The 11147-nt window shown below is 39.3% G+C and overlaps 1 long non-coding RNA gene across 1 annotated transcript; it reads left to right on the forward strand.

The window, feature by feature from the left end:
• On the forward strand, window positions 1–10917 carry LOC135156064 (uncharacterized). The gene is made up of 3 exons (XR_010295196.1): window positions 1–143; window positions 6820–6939; window positions 7313–10917. It is a non-coding gene; the product is annotated as an uncharacterized LOC135156064 (long non-coding RNA).
• The last annotated feature ends 230 nt before the right edge of the window (window positions 10918–11147 follow it).

The following is an 11147-nucleotide window of genomic DNA, read 5'->3' on the forward strand; positions in this document are numbered from 1 at the left end:
CCATTTGAAAAAAAACGTTCGTAACTGCTCAGCTGAACCTGAAGCTTGATGAAGAAGGCCGTCAATATTTCAACAAAAACTAACAGAATATGGATCAGATTCGGACAACGACTTCTTAAGACATTCACACAACAGGCTAAACAGTAAGTTAGATCAATTTTTCGTAGTTTGGCGCGGCATGCGTCTTAAATTTCTTCGACTTTTTAATCATTACCGTACGGCCACTGCACTGCCGTTGTTCCCGATCGCTTAACGGGTGGGGGCTGATCTGCGGTGTGCGCGGCCGGGGACGGCCAACGGCTGGCTAGTATTGATGGCGGCGGTGAGGATGTTTGTATTGTCATCTTTATACCTTTATACCGCATCTACTGGAAAAATACAGTTGTTCCTGCAGTCAAGTTTCCAGGTCTATCTTGTTGTCTTCCTATCTTGTTGTCTTCCTAGCTTGATTGTCTTCCTAGCTTGGATAACATTCGGATAAGTTCGAAAACTGAGTCTGTGCTATTTGTGCAATGTGCTGTGCCAATTAATGTAGGCCCCCTATTGGAATGAAATAGGCACTATTCCCATGCGTGAACATAATGCCACGCATACCAGAACTTGTCTAACTTTGTCTTGAAGCCATTGATTGTTGATGCTGTGACTACCTCAGTAGGCAAAGAGTTCATGATTGTCATGATTGTAGCCAGGTCAGGGGTGGCCTGGAGGCGTTTGGGGAGTGAAAGTAATAATATACTGTACGTATGGTCACTCCCCTAACGCCTGGCGTTTGTACTTATATATAGGCTCCCACACACCAAAGGAAAATGCAACTAGGAGTAGGACCTAATTAGGCTAGGGCCTATATGTATAAAAATTCGCCAAACTGCTAGTTAAAAACTTTAGATTCCAGTTTTAACACTTCTGTACATGGGTAAAAATATTGGTTGGCAACGTTTGGCAAAAAAAGGATAGTTATGGTTACAAAATGATGCTAGAATTATATGAATTAATTAAAGTAGAAGAGAGTTTAGTTTACTTCCACTTGTTGTTGACATCGCCATCTTTGATCCTTTGTAAATGCAACCTAAGTTAGTTACGTAACGCATATAGAGGGCGGCAAAATCATGAGCGGTGCTAGATTAAAAAGTGCTAAAATGTCCAACCACTGAACTAAGTTAGAAATACAAAGAGAAAACATATTGCATCTTGCCTTCTACGGCGCATTCTCGAACAATTGACCTAGCAAAATGGCGGCGGTCACTTATCGAGTTCGCTGGCGATGTTTTGCTTGGGTGTACACGACTTCCACGTATTTCTAGTTCAGTGATTGAAGCGGGTAGTGCTGTTGTCGATAGGCCTCATATCGACATTGATGTCGACATACGAAGGATTTTCAAAATTCTGACATGTCGACATGCACGCACCCACATCGACATGTAAATATAAAATAAAAAGGGGTCTAGCCTAAAGTCACAAGTGTAAAGCTTAGCTGAGAAGTTAGAAGCATTTATCCACAGTAATTGGCGCGATTAAAAGGTTTATTCAGCTTAGCAGCGTATTTAACGAAAAAAGAATACCTGCGAGCTGTGCAGCAGCAGAAATACGTCAGTGTGGGGCCGGCCTGCCCGATCGAGCCGGCCGCCCTCGATCCCGACTCGCTCTAGATCTATATCTAGCGCTATAGCGAGCTGAGCGTAGCGTAGTAGCATTCACCGTACCCATCCATCGCGTGCTTGATAAAACGTTGCTCCTAAATGCATTACTTTTCACATAAACGTGAGCAGCAGCGAACACGTGTTTTTGTCAAAGTTGTGACCGCCGCAATTCAGCGCTTACTTCATATCACGAAGTCACAGAAAACTTCCCTTCATTTGTTTGGAGATCGTTGCACGGATCGCCCCGTAAGTGATACTGAAATTATCGGTCGATTTTCATTATTTTTTATTGTCAATTTGAGGAGCTTGCGTTTGCAGCACATGTGTACCAGCGTATAATACGCAATGATCACTGTTGTAATTGGTGATTCTCAAATTGACTCCGAGTGTTATTGCGCAATGTTTTCGAGACCGGATCGTGGTACAAAAAATGTGGATTAAATCGGTTATTTTGGAAGTGAATTCACTCCAGCTTGGTAAAAAATATGTTTTCCCGAACTGAGCCTGTATTATATAGATCTAGTGTGGGGATATCACTCGTGTCAAGGTGAATACATTTAATTGAGAGTGTTGTTCCACGATCGAATGCTTTTTTTATGTTAGGGAGCCTAGGCTAAATTACGGTCCCCTTTTCATGTCGACATTGTCGATGTCGGGATTAATTTTTAAGCGACATGTCGACATTGATTTTTGTTTCCGACAACAGCACTAGAAGTGGGACATTTTAGCACTTTTTAATCTAGCACCGCTCATGATTTTGCCGCCCTCTATACGCATAACGTAACTAGGTTGCATTTACAAAGATGGCGATGTCAACAAGTGTAAGTAAACTCTCTTCTACTTTTATTAATTCATATAATTCTGGCATCATTTTGTAACCATAACTATCCATTTTTTGCCAAACGTTGCCAACCAATATTTTTACCCATGTACAGAAGTGTTAAAACTAGAATCTAAACATAACTAGCAGTTTGGCGCATTTTTATAGTTGCATTTTTCTTTGGTGTGTGGGAGCCTATAAGTACAAATGCCAGGCGTAAGGGGAGTGACCATACGTACAGTATATTACTTTCACTCCCCAAACGCCTCCAGGCTTCAACACCGTCGTAAGTCTAACTTCTTGACTAAATCAAAGATAGTAAGCTACTTGTCCGCTAACCATTTCAAGAAAGGCAAGATCGGGGGCGCTAATGCAGTTTCGCACCCGCCGATTACAGTGCTAGCATACCTCATCACTAATAGGCTAGCAATACTTTGTCCCAAATCATGTCTTGTCATGACTAGCCTGGAGGTGTCTGGGAGTAAAATTATTTCTACTACATGTATATGTAGGCTTACTCCCCATGATGCCTGGCAAGGCATTGGGCCACACGAAGGAGAGTTTTTTTAGAAAACAATGTTGCTCCAAAATATTTGATTTATTTAACTTGCTTATCACTCAATTTTGTAAATGGAAAAGAAGTTCATTTCCCCCCATTAGGCACTTATAAAGTTTTTTACACGAAAAATAATACAAATATTAAGAAAAATCATGTGAGAAGATGAGCAGATACTCACCGATGATCTTGTCGCCATATTTCCTTCTTTGTTCGTAGCCTAGTTAAAAGACGTGTATAAGAGAGGGCGACGATATCATGAGCAGTGCCAATTAAAAAAAAAAAACTTATAAAATACTTGCATTAGCCAATAAATATTTATGTGCTAAGCCTACGTATAGTAGAAATAATTTTACTCCCCAGATGCCTCCAGGCTAGTCATGACAAGTCTCTCAGTCACATTTCGTCGTCAATATACCCACTGCTTTTCCGGCGCTAATGCAGTTTCGCATCTGCCGATTACCAGCATACCTCATCACCAATACTTGTTCCCAGATGTCATGACAAGTCTCTTGGTTCACATTTCGATATCAATATACCCACTGCTTTCCCAAATATTGTGAGGGGTAACGGCTGTATTTTGACTGCGATCTCGAAGACATCGAATCCTCAGTCAAACACCGCTTTGCTCACATTATTTGGTTGCTAAATTCAGTCCATATTAACATTACAGCGATGGCAAATCCAAGCGATCTGCGAAGCGATGTCTACGGATTAGATCAACGAGGTCAAGATCGAAGCCGAAATACAGCCGTTCCCGATCAGGATATTTTGAAAAGGAGTAGGTATATTGACATCGAAATATGACTGCGAGACTTGTCATGACATTTGGAACAGATATTGGTGATGAGGTATGCTGGTAATCGGCCGGTGCGAAACTGCATTAGCGCCGCTTTTCCAAATATTGCGAGCGGTAACACCTGTATTTTGACTGTGATCTTGAAGGCATCGATCGTTCGAATCCTCAGTCAAACATCGCTTCGCTTGGCTTCACCGCTCGCCGTCATGTTGATATGGACTGAAGTTATGCAACCAAAAGATTCACATGCGGCATGCTGGCAGTTCGTTTGCCACATGTTCACATGATTTGGTTGCTAAATTCAGTCCATATCAACATACTGCGCACGGCGAATCCGAGTGATCCGCGAAGCGATGTCTACGGATTAGTTCAACGACGTTGAGATCAAAGCCGAAATACAGCCGTTCTCGATTACGATATTTTGTAAAGTATTGGGTATATTGACATTAAAATGTGACTGAGAGACTTGTCATGACATTTGGGAACAAGTATTGGTGATGAGGTTTGCTGGTAATCGGCCGGTGCGAAACTGCATTAGCGCCAGATTTTGGACAACAACCTAACTAAATAGTAAATATTTATGACACCTCCAAACCTTCAACCTGTCAACTTCTTTCTTAATGATAGACGGTAGTGGCATCACATGGAAAGCCAAGAGAGCACCGATGGGTGTATTACGTGCCGCTGTGTACAATGTCAACAGTTGCATGGCAATCCCTACCTCGAGCAAAGTTTGTGCAGGCTCCACTCCACTTAACTACGGCTACACAACACTACGCTCCACCTACTCGAACTTCGAGACCATGAACTCGATCTGATATTCTGAGTGACAGATGTGGGATTTTATGGGGGTGGGGAATATAAAATTCATGCAACATCTTGATTTTTAAAAAGAATTAAAACTAATATTCTTACTTTACACAAAGTTTCATTTAGTTCCATGCTTTTATCAGTCTCAAAATTGGTGATTTAGAGCCAACATGAAGTTCCTCACACATATTTATAATTCGCTGCCGATTTCAAAACATTGCATGCGGATGCAATATGCGCGATATACCGGGTCTGGTCTGACCCGACCGACCTCACGCGCATGCGATGTATTGAATATTGATACGTGTGAGAAACTTCATGTTGGCTCTAAATCATCAATTTTGAGACGGATAGAGGCATGGGGAAGAAGTGAAACTTTGTGTGCAGGAAGAATATTAGTTTTAATTTTTTTAAAGAGCGTGATGTTGCATGAATTTTATATCCCCCCCATAAAATACCACTTTTTGTCACTCGGAATATCAGATCCAGTTCACGGTCTCAAAGTTTGGGTAGGTGGAGCGTAGTGTAGCAATAGTGAAGTGGAGTGGAGCCTGCACGAACTTCACTCGAGGTAGGCAATCCCACAAATTTAAAAGAGGTTTCTATAAAATCAAGTCCGGCCTTCTATGAACATGACAAACTTACGAAAAGATGTGAAGTCAATTCACCCTAAATATCATCAATATCCCTCAAATAGCTTCATTTAAGCACTAATTTCTCTTCCGGTTGATAAAATATGGATCCGTCTTTAATTTCCAAAATTGTTCGTCTAATTAGCTAAAGGACGCATGTTTTATCTACATATTAAAGACACTACATAGAAAAGACTAGGCACAAAGACTATTATACATGTAAATCGATGCAAAGCATTACGCGATGTCGGCAAAGTGTCCAATCTTCTTATTGTAAAGACTTTAGCGACAATAACAGACTGTGAGTAAGGTTAAAATGCTCCTCTACTTTTAATGTTTTCATTAGTGCTGTTGTCGGGAACAAAAATCTATGTCGACATGTCGCTTAAAAATTAATCTCGACATCGACAATGTCGACATGAAAAAGGGACCGTAATTTAGCCTGGGCTCCCTAACATAAAAAAAGCATTCGATCGTGGAACAACACTCTCAATCAAATATATTCACCTTGACACGAGTGATATCCCCACACTAGATCTATATAATACAGGCTCAGTTCGGGAAAACATATTTTTTACCAAGCTGGAGTGAATTCACTTCTAAAATCACCGATTTAATCCACATTTTTTTCTGGAGAATCAAGTTTTTGTACCACGATCCGGTCTCGAAAGCATTGCGCAATAACACTCGTAGCCAATTTGAGAATCACCAATTACAACAGTGATCATTGCGTAGTATACGCTGGTACCATGTGCTGCAAACGCAAGCTCCTCAATTTGACAATGAAAAATAATGAAAATCGACCGATAATTTCAGTATCACTTCCGAGGCGTCCGTGCAACGATCTCCAAACGAATGAAGGGAAGTTTTCTGTGACTTCGTGATATGAAGTAAGCGCTCAATTGCTGCGGTCACAACTTTGACAAAAACACGTGTTCGCTGCTGTTCACGTTTATGTGAAAAGTAATGCATTGAGGAGCAACGTATTATCAAGCACGGTGAATAGCGCGCGATGGGTACATATTTCCGTGGATGGGTACGGTGAATGCTACTCTCGCTACGCTCGCTATAGCGGGATATCGAGGGCGGCTCGATCGGGCAGGCCGGCCCTGCACTGACGTATTTCTACTGCCGCACAGCTCGCAGGTATTCTTTTTTCATTTAATGCGCTGCTAAGCTGAATAAACCTTTTAATCGCGCCAATTACTGTGGATAAATGCTTCTAACTTTTCAGCTAATCTTTACACTCGTGACTGTAGGCTAGACCCCTTTTTATTTTATGTTTACATGTCGATGTGGGTGCGTGCATGTCGACATGTCGGAATTTTGAAAATCCTTTGTATGTCGACATCAATGTCGATATGAGGCCTATCGACAACAGCACTAGTTTTCATTGATTTTATGTTGAATATTATTAAAGAATATGACTCTTTGCACCTGAATTGTAACACTGAAATATGGAAATGAAGAAGTTTTATCATCATGTATTTTTATCATCATGTATTTTTATTAATCTGCAAATAAAATTTTACTATGTCACTCAAATTCATTTTATTTCATTAAAGATTCAAAGATGGATCTCTGGATGATCGAGCAACAAGTCCAGCATTATGTGGGAAAGATACTACAGGTGTACACAGAAAAGGCCATGATCATGTACAAGACAAGGTTGGAGTTCATAAAAGGTGATTATGTAGGCATTCACTTCAGTAGATATTATAATTGCAAAATTAAGCAGATTGTATTCATGCAGTGGCATACAGTGTAATCCTTGTTAGAAGATGTAGATTTATTCTTCATTTTTTTATTAAAGAGTTTCAATATGTGCTTATGACAATTTGTTTGCATTATAAATTGTTTGTCACTCTTCGGCTTAGTTTGCTTTATAAGCAAGAATATGCTAAGAGAGATAGCCGCAAGGACCTCATGATCCGATAGGTATGTACTTGTGAAAAGAGATCTAGATGGTGGCAAAACACCTTATTTCTTGTATTTTTATTTATTGTATTTCTTGTATGTTCATGTTATCGTAATGGTACGTGTTTTTTTTTTCTACAGATTAAGCTGCCTCGTGCTATACAGACGTGGATAAAAACAAGCTGTCCAATGAATGGTGACTACTCAAGAGGAGCCAGAAAGTCAACTAAGGCCAGGGTATTTTGGGAGTTGATATGGCCGGGGAAGGGGGGGAGGGGAGGGGGTTTCCAGGGGCCTCCCCCCTCCCTTGAGATCTCGACCGCACAATCGCGTCTTACATTGGCACATGGGTTGTCTAGGGCATAATTTACAAAATTAAATTGTAAATTATTTCACGCAAATTGTTATTAAGTGATAATACTAATTTATGCGTAATTAGAATACAAAATCATACTTTTTCCTCTATTGCATTGACTTTGTACACAAAATCACGTTTTTGAGCAATTTTTGGTATGACATGTACTTACATAATGTCACGTTATTACAGAACCACGTACCGGGTGACACAAGATTGGTCTCAAAAGATGCACAAGACTAGAAAGAGGCATGTTTTAAAAAAATTGTGCGACAGCATGGTCGCAAAATTTTTGGAAGGGGGGGGGTCAAATTGGTCCAATTTAACTGAGGGTTAATAACTAGGAGGCTGTTAGCTGCCTTTTTACTTTCAAGTCTTGCACATCTTTTGAGACCAAATTTGTGATGCCTGGGTACGCTGTTCCGAAATTTTGCAACATTTTTATGGTATTAATCCAACACAAATACTGTTTCTTGCTAAAAATTCACAATTAGTATACCAGTAATATACATTTATCAAGATTAAAGTCAAATTATTTAATTACATTTATAATCATAAAACTTTGATAAAGTATAAAAAAAAACCAAAGAGTTGTATGTAGGCCTGGGACTTTCGGGTTTTTTCTCTTCGGGTACCCGTGGTAATTTTCGGGCGGGTACCCGAAAATCATGTCACTTGAAATATGAAAGGTGGAAAAACCCCATAGGTGACGTCATCAAGCCAATGCGATGCAAGCCAATTTATGAATGAAAATATAGTAAGCATGCGCATTGCAAGCCTCCCGTGCCCCACGCAGTATTCAATCGAAACAATTAAGTTTCAATACTCTGTCACCTCGTACCAAAATCGACCTAGAATTCCACTTTCCTATATTTCATATGAATTATAAAAGGTTTTCTCACCGATACTGCACAGGTAAGCAAATTTTTATTACTTCTTGCTTTTCCGTCAAAATCTTACGAAGTAGCGTCGATATTACATCGTGTTTGTGAGTTTGTATCGCTACGTGAACAAAGTCAATTGATTTCAGGGTTTCGGAGCGTCAAATGCGCCAGCCAATCACGATCGTGTTCCCATTTTCGGTTTATGATGAACTAAAAATGGTAACAAGAACGTGATTGGCTGGCGCTTCGTAGGTCGATTTTGGTATGAGGTGACAGAGTATTGCAGACTTGTTTTGACGGAATACTGAGTGGGGCTGAGGCTTGCAATGCGCATGCTTACTATATTTTCATTCATAAATTGGTTTGCGTCGCAGTGGCTGGATGACGTCACTGCGCTGCAAAAGAAACATGGCGATGATTGAACGATCTCGGTCACATCATCATCACTTGAAAACTTGTATATTTATGGATATTTAGAGGGTAATTGGTGAAATTCAAAATGAGGCTTGTGTACTTTTGTGATGAGTTACAATCATGTCTTACACTACGCAATACAAATCAAATACATGTACATTATACTGGTGAGCAATTTTCGGGTATCGGGTATTGATTTTTCTACCCGGGTACCCAAGGCTTCCGGGCGGGACCCGGGTACTCGGGTTTTAGTCCCAGCCCTAGTTGTATGAAAATTTTCAAAAATAATGAAAGGTAAAAGAAAACAAGATTACAATGTCCATTGCAAGGGGGCTAGTCTATTCAGGATAATTGGGATTTTATTTAGTTTTTAATTGACATAACATTATGACAAGATCCCTCCATTTAGTGTATAAACAGCACATGGCCATGATTGAAATTCATACAACATTAAAGTATGCAAACCAGGCAGCTACATGTACATGTAGGACTCACTGCTTGTCAATTCTATTGTCTGCCAGGGTCAAGTGACATACAGTGCACATGTATAACGTGTGTGAAAGTACATAAGAAAATCAGCTTTTTATTTTTGTACTGTAACATTGGGTGAACTGGTGATCACTTTGGATATGATGCTCTTCATATTGGTTTATTTTATGTATATGAATTTTTGGATAATCATTAAGAATTAAAGCTATTTACTTAATATATGGAAGCATAAGCCCATCAAAAAACAGAATTATGTCATGTACAGCTAATTCATTTTGCGTGATATTACAATTGTAATTGTTTACTTGAGCAAGTAATTTGAATTGCTGCATGACCTAAACAATAACATGTTCCAATTCGAATAGTAACATGACCTAAAGAATAGTTACTCCACGTCGATTGAGAGTGCTTATGTTAAATAATTGATGTTGCTACTTCAAATAATTGAGGTCAATCAAATTGGTCAATTTTGAGCTATATGTCATAATTAATTAGGTCATACACTAATTGAAATTACTAAATGGCTCGAGTAGGTATGAATTCACGTTGCCACATGACCTTAATTATTTTATGTAGCAACATCAAGTATTGAACGTCATTTAGTTATCAATTATGACATGTAGCAAATCAAATTACATGCCGCAATTTTGTGTTTATGATGGGCTCATGCTTACATTCATATATAACCCTTCAATACGTAGTTGGAGCAATTCTTAGACAAGAAGACTGTGTAAAACAATGATATGCCTATTCAATGTCAAAAAGGTTAATGTCTCAATAGATTTGATCTACGTTTTGGCAAAGTAATCTTATGTTCATATTTTTTCTAACCTATGGTGAACATTCTAAATCATGTGAAATTCATTCAAAAATATCTTTCAGTATTTATGGACTTAAGTGAATTCTAAGCAAAATGAAGTGATTATGATTACGTTCATGTACTTTAAGTTTATACTGGTGATCAACACATCATAATTTCATCCCTTACTGTATGTGCACCATGCATTATCTGTACATGCAGAAGTGGTTATCCATTGTTTCATAACATGGTTGAGTAAAGGATGTTCTGCTTTTAGTATTAAGCCAATCGGGTGTTGACAAGAAGGGGAAAATGCAATTGCTCAGCTATTACAGGTTTTTTTGCAACCATAATACTGGTTAAGCCTTGGTTACATTCGCCGGCTCGTGGCCTTACGTCGAGTCAAAATTAGCAGTTTTAATCATCCTTGTACCAGCTACTACCAGCTACACGTGGGTGGTTTGTACAGGAATACCTAAAACTGCTGATTTTGTCTCGCCGTAAGGCAACCGGTCAAGGAATGTGACCAAGGTATTAATAATAATCGCTTAATGTTGTGTTAGAGGGAAGGATTCTGGGTCGAATCTAGCTTTCTTTATGTGATCTCAAAATGGCAGCAATGTATGAATAGTGAAAGTAGTTCATGTGGCATCTCAATGTTGGTGGATATAAATCTTTGTACATGTATTATCCTAAAGATGAAATGTTACTGCATTATTCTAGCAGTCATTTATGATATCAAAGATGTTCTATACTGTGCATAGTACAACTCATACATAATAAAGGTATGTGAATATGCTTTTAACGTCTTTGCAAATTTGTGGGTTTTTTCACCCCTCTTTTCATTAGTCAAGATGTCAAAGTTGTTGTGCTGGATCACAGGAAATTCTTACAAACTACTACGCCTAACAAACCAGTGCAGGACGGTGTTGTGAGAAAATCGCACAGACTACTACAGGACAATACCATAGGATTGTCACAGGAAATCAACAAGAATATCCCTTCAGGATTACCACAGTATCACAAGAAGGCTGC

This window comes from Lytechinus pictus, chromosome 11 (assembly GCF_037042905.1).
Source record: "Lytechinus pictus isolate F3 Inbred chromosome 11, Lp3.0, whole genome shotgun sequence".
NCBI lineage: Eukaryota > Metazoa > Echinodermata > Echinoidea > Temnopleuroida > Toxopneustidae > Lytechinus > Lytechinus pictus.